The 6,496-nt window shown below is 43.4% G+C and overlaps 1 protein-coding gene across 3 annotated transcripts in view; it reads left to right on the top strand.

The window, feature by feature from the left end:
- The window catches only part of CDH13 (cadherin 13), a 985,836-nt gene that overhangs the window by 750,881 nt on the left and 228,459 nt on the right, over positions 1-6,496 (top strand). The window lies entirely within an intron of this gene.

Raw genomic sequence — 6,496 nt, 5'->3', positions numbered from 1 at the left:
TCTTCTCGGTGCTTACATCTCACAGGCCAAAGTAAGTTGCAAGGGCCACACCCAAACCCAACAGAGATGACTGCACTCTTTCCACAGGCCAGAAGGAGAACTGGATGTATTTACTGATAGCAATAATGATCATCACATTCAGTATGGAAGGAAAGAGAGGGGACAAAATGGGAGGAGAGTGAATGGGAGAGAACCATCAGCCAGGTCATGAAGGTTCTTCATGCTATGTTCTACAATTTTTACTGTATCTAACAAGAGCCACTGAAGTATATCGAGTCTGGGAGTGACACAATTAACTGCTCATTTTAGAAATTGGATATAGCAGGGATGGTATTCATTCATTTGTTCCACAAACATTTACATCAGTGATACAAAGCAGACAAAGTCTCCATTACATTCGGTGAAGGGAGGGGGAATTATTAACCAACAAGCCAAACAAATAAATTTAGAGCATTTCAGTTGATGATAAGTTGTAGGAAAAAAGGAAAGATGGGTTAATAGTTTTCTCCCTGTTAAAGGGAGAAGAGTCACCAGTAGCATTAAGATGAGAGAAGTGGTTGCATTAGAAAGCTATTAAAAGGTAGAAGCAACAGAACTGGGTCAACTTACAGAATTCTAAGAGGGTAAATGAGATAAGACATATGGAAATGCCTAGGGCAGGAGGCTTCAATAAACATTACTTGGATCTGAATTTAGAGTTAGAATAGCTCTTTTGAAGCATTCTGTCCCAATGGCCGTAGATGTGACATCAACCCTTTTCAGGAGAATAGATAACAGACAAACCATTCAGCTGGTTTATTAAGATGGAAATTTTCAGAAGGGTTTAAATGGAGAGATTTATGTCAACAGGAGCTGTATTTAATTGATAGAGTCACCCAGAGGTAAAGGAAATGTGAGATGCTTGATGCCTGTGTGGCTATAGCACGGGGGGAATGCTTTAGAACACTCAAAGCAGACCTCCTCATCAGCTAACTGTGAATTGATGGACTATGTGTGACCTCGTGTGCCTTTCTGTGGAATAAGTAGAAGAGATTAAAAACAAAGTTGCCTTCTTCACTTCTCTCTTTCCATTCTTCACTCTGGCAGTCAACACAATTTGCAGGTTTATCAGCTGAATAAGCATCTAACAAACTCTCTCCTCTCCCACTTTCATGCCCTTTTGGCACCATGAACTTGAATATCACTGGCATTGCTCTGTGTACCAAATGAGGATCAAAGATGCTGCAAGTTGAGGGGTCCCCTAAAGGTGATCTGATAGTTCGCCCTCCTCCAAAGGCAAGACTTCTTTCTGGTACCCCACAGCAAGTGTTATTCAACCTAAACACACGTGCTCAGCAATGGGAGCTCATCGGCTTACCAGGCAGGACTGTCCATCATTGGACAGCTCCCATGGCAACCATGTTGTTCCCCAAGACCCATTCACTGGTCTTCAATGGGAGCCACATGGAATTATTCCATTTTCATTTAAATATGAATTCATTCTCGTATTGGAAGGTAACATGATCCATTTTTAAGGCACCTTTCAATCATGTAGGCTAGTTCCTCCTTTTTTTGTTTGTATCCTTTCTTCCCTTTAAGTCTTAAAAAGAAGACTTCAGACTCCCAGACAAGACAGGCCCAATTACTACAACTCATGTTTATACAGCAGTACATCTAGACCGCCCACCAGCCCCTCTCCTCCTGACGGTGTCTGGTTTCTCTGTTTCCCTCCAATACCATAGGAACCAGGATGATCCATGATTCCAGCCATGATCCAAGTAGAACAGAATACAAGGGTGAGGGGTAGAAGGTTCTAACCCTTTTCCATAAAAAAACTTACTTCTCAGGACAGAAAGGAAATGTAACCCATATTAGCTGACATTCAAAGAAAACATTCTTATTGAGCCCTTGCACTCGATTAACTCCAAAGCTGCTTTCTGCTCAAACATTTTGTTGTTCAAAGGGGGAAAAAATATACTGTGTACATTTTTCTTTCTTTAAAGATTGGAAAGAAATGAAGAAAAAGCTCGTCTTGTCCATGTTTTTATAACAATATAAAGCATGTGTCCTCTGTGACAGAGATATTTCTTTCCCTCTAAATCCAGCAGAGCTGATGATAGAGCTTAAACATGAACAAATGTCACACATTCGTCTTCCTGAGCCACTTTGCTGCATTTCTGAAAAGATAACACGGCTTCTGCAGGATCGGAAATCTTGAGATTTAGCAACTGGCCCTTCACGTGTCTTTGGGAACTGAGCCTGGAAAACATGTCTATCATTAGCTGACCCCAAGAACAGAATTTATGACCTCTGAGGGCAGAGGCCCAGCGGCCATTCATCACTGAATTGATTCTTGGGAAACTGATCCAGAAACATTCTTTGGGTGATAGACATGTGTGTTGTTCATGTTTGGGCCCGCCCCATTTCTGCTCTCTGCCTCCAACCCCCTCCTTCTTGGCAGTACAGACTCTGAGTCAAATGCTGGGTTCCAATGCTGATTTCACTAGGGACCAGCTATGTGACCTTGAGCCAGTCACCACTGTTCTCCCACAGATAAGGGGATAAGAACAGAACCTCCATGAGGTCAAGTTCATGTACGATGGTTTAGCACAGCTCCCCACATATGAAGAGCAGCCAGTGTGGTAGGCTGAACTGTGGCTACCCAAAGATATCAAGTCCTGATCCCTAGAACTTATAAATGTGACTTTTTTCGGAAGAAGAGTTTTTGCAGGTGTGATTAAATTAAGGATTTTGAGTAGAAGAGATTAGCCTGCATCATCGGGGAGGAGAGGCGGTGGTGGCATGTAATCACCGTGGTCTTTAGAAGAGAGAAAAGCAGAAGGGAAGAACACAGATGGGCAGAGAAAGAGGTAATGCGAAGATAGAACAGAGATGGGAGAGGTTGGGCCTCAAGCCAGGAAATGCCAGCAGCCACCAAAACTGAAAGAGGCCAGGAACAGATTCTTTCTGGAGCCTTCAGAGGGGGCAGGACACGGCCGGCACCTTGATTTCGGACTCCTGGGCTCCAGGAGAGAATAAATTTCTAAGGTTTTGAGCTTCCCAGTATATGCTAATTTGTAACAGCAGCCTTAGAAAACTAATGCAATCAGTGAAGTGTGAGCCATGAGCATCACTGAGATATGAGAACTGGGGGGACAGAAACGTGGTCACACTGTGGGGCGGTGTATACAAACCCACAACAGATGCTCGCTCAATTAAAGAATTCACAGATTGCTGCTTTTCTGCATCTCCCTTTCTTACTGTCTCCTTTTTCTGTCTCCTTTTTCCCTTGTTCTGTCTCCAATGACATTTAACTGCCTGCAAACCATTCCCCAGCATAAGCTTTAATCTCTCATTTAATTGCTAGCTGATTCCTTTCTTCCAGTGCCCACAGTGGGTGGGCTTCTGACGGCTTGCCTTTTGGTAAAATGAGTTGCTTATGATACATGAACTGCACAGAACTCTGCAGCTTGTCTTGATGTTTCTTTTCTCTATTGGACTACAGTACTTTCCAATTTTGCTAGGCCATGCCTGGGGCAGATATGTATTTAAGAGATCAAATTCAGGAGAAACCGAATGTTCCAGAGCATCAATGCCAGTGGTTGACATGGTGGGTGATCGGGACTTTTAACTCGGTGCTTTTACAACCTGACTTGCAAGTAGAGCCTTAGAGTCCCTAAGCCCTTAAAAATCTTTAATGTGCCCACTCTCCTAGCAGGAGGGAGAGTTTGAAGACAGCCAATGGGGCTATTTTTTAGGCTTTAATGCCTCATTGCCCTCAATACATGGGCAAGTAATTTTGTAGAAGAAAATGTTTTAAAGACCTGAATGCTAAATAATAATCATATAGTCAGGGTTCCTAGCAGACCTTTCACAGTTGGTAATGCAGGGGGGAAAAAAAAAACAATTTAGGACTGTCCCTGCCCTATATCTCAGCTGGGAGAAGCTAAAGACATTCATTTGTAAGCCACCTTACACCAAGGGGGATCCACAGTGCTCCGCCACACGATACTTGCAGAGCGAACGTGAACATGTGTTTTGTCTAGTGCATGCATCATACTGCAATGCGATTTTGTGTTTAAGCATCTCTGTCTCTCTCCCGGTTGAATTTGGCAAGTTGAGGGGCCAAGACTGTCTTATTCATCTAGATATCCACCGTCCTAGCACATGGCCTGCCACGAAGTCGGCCCCAATAGAGTAGAGTTGAACTAAATGAATGTTTACAACAACAAGCAGAATTTCTTCCTTTCCTGGTACAGGACTAACTAGAGAACACACAACTTATATTTGAAACATATGAGATTCTTGGATCGTGCAAAACACAAAGGATGCATTAACACACTGATGAGGCGGCTGTGGTCTCCCCTTAACGTAACATAGGCTGAAGAGACACTTAGAGGGTGTCACGTTAACATGACTCCTGCCATTTTCATAAATGTCTGTTACCTGTCCACAAACAGTCTCTGGGTGACTCTCTTTTGTAACAGGCAACTGTTATAGTATAAGATGTCCCATTTCGGATCTGTGTGGCTCTCCTGGGCCTTTAGTTATAGTGACTCACCCCACACATACACACCCATTGGCACACCCTCACTTTAATATTCAACTGTGTTTAGTTATAGTGACTCACCCCACACATACACACCCATTGGCACACCCTTACTTCAATATTCAACTCTGTGTGTTTCCTGCCTCCAGAACCCTCTGCCACGAGGGAGGGAGGCGGGAAGATCAGAGTCAGAAAAAGATGTGATGGTGAAAACAAAGGTCAGAGATTTAGAGAAAAATGTGAAAATGTTATGCCGCTAACTTCAAATGAGGAAGGGGCCGAGGAGCCACAAAATGCAGCACAACAGTCCCTCTGCCACTTCTTACTTGTGACATCAGCCCTTTGGGTGTTGCAAGACAGCTCTCTTGGCCATTCCTTTGCAGGGCTATAGTGGAAGTTTATAAATTATTTGGCCAACAGGAACAGTTTCAGAAATGACAGACAAGGCTAAGGGGATAACCAAGATCAATTCAGCAACTTGAAAGAAGGGGCTGTATCTTAATTACCTCTGAGTCACCCAGTGCGTGGGATAGACCCTGAAACGTTGAGGCTTAATACTGAGTGAAAGTGATGATCACCTCTGTTGTACTTGGTAGTCTTCCCCTATATACAACCTAAAATTGCCTCAATAAGAAAAAGCATTCCACACTAAACTTGCATTCATCCAACACTTGTACTTCAAAAGTGGAGCCTCTGAGCCAAGCTTCTCCCATCTTCTAATAACAATATTGCCAAAGAGCACAGAGCCCCGAGCTGAATATTAGATATGTTAACTCATTTAACCCACACAACAACCCCATCACGTGAGTACCGTCATTATCCAGGGGAGATTCCAATTGAACCAGCCTGAGTCATGTGCCTATTGGCCTTTTCAGCTTAGGGAGCAGGTGCCTTTGGTCTCTCCCCTGCCAGACTATTCCCACGAAGAGAACATTACAGCCTGGAAAGGCAACCACCATCGTGAGGCTGAAATGCATACATGGGAAAGACAATTTAAAAATGAATAAGAATAAAATAAAATGAGAAAATATTCATACAAAATGAGCCAGACACTATTGGATCTCTTCTCCATTCACTCCATAACCAAAGATTTACTGAGCACCTACTATGTGCCTGACCCTGCTCCATTCAGTGGGATATGAGAGTGAATCAAATGTGTGTCATTTAGTTTTATGTGTCTAAGTTATTCCCTGAGTGGCACCCCGATGGCCTGAAAGAGGAAATGTAGCTTTCATAAGTGGCATTCACTGTAGAGAGAAGTGAGCATGAATAAAAATGACTCCAGTTCCACGTGTCACAGATCATCATGGAGAAGCTATGCCACCCATCCCCAGGCTGCAAGCCCAGGCATCTAGAGGGATTCCTTTTAGACCTCAACCTCAGCGTGCTTAATTTCAGATTTTTGCGACCCTGATAAACCTCCTTCATCAAGTTTTATTCTTCATAAAAGATCCATTTCCCCAGACTCATAAAGCAGCTCCTCCTAATTCAGTGTTATTTTATAAATACTTTCATTGCTAGCATCAATCACCGGCAGCTGACTTTCCAGCCATAAAACAACAGCTTGCAACATCACCACATTACCCAATATGTATTTACTTATCAAGTTGAAGAACACATGTTTGCAAAATCAGCAACATTACAGCTCTACTAGCAATTTGCCGGCACTTTCTTCCCATTGAATGCAGAGTCTCGAGTCTCGGATGTGCCATATTTCAACATCCCAGCTCATTTGTATCTTGTTACTGCAGTAATCACCAACCGCCCCTTCTCCCATGCAAACCTCCCTGAGCCCCTCATTGATCATGCCTGTGACTTTAGACAGGTTATTCACTTAACAAGTGCAGTTCTGAGGTCATTGATCATCCGCCCTGCACTACAGCTCTGCTTGTCCCTTGGGCTCTTTGAGGTGGCTCAAAGATGCCCCAGCAAGCTCTAGTGGATCAGGACAAGGGTGTTCTCTAGTCA

The sequence above is a fragment of the Pteropus vampyrus genome, unplaced genomic scaffold (assembly GCF_000151845.1).
Source record: "Pteropus vampyrus isolate Shadow unplaced genomic scaffold, Pvam_2.0 Scaffold29, whole genome shotgun sequence".
Lineage (NCBI taxonomy): Eukaryota > Metazoa > Chordata > Mammalia > Chiroptera > Pteropodidae > Pteropus > Pteropus vampyrus.
The sequence above is the reverse complement of the archived record's forward strand: the minus strand, read 5'-3'. Positions and strand labels throughout refer to the sequence as shown.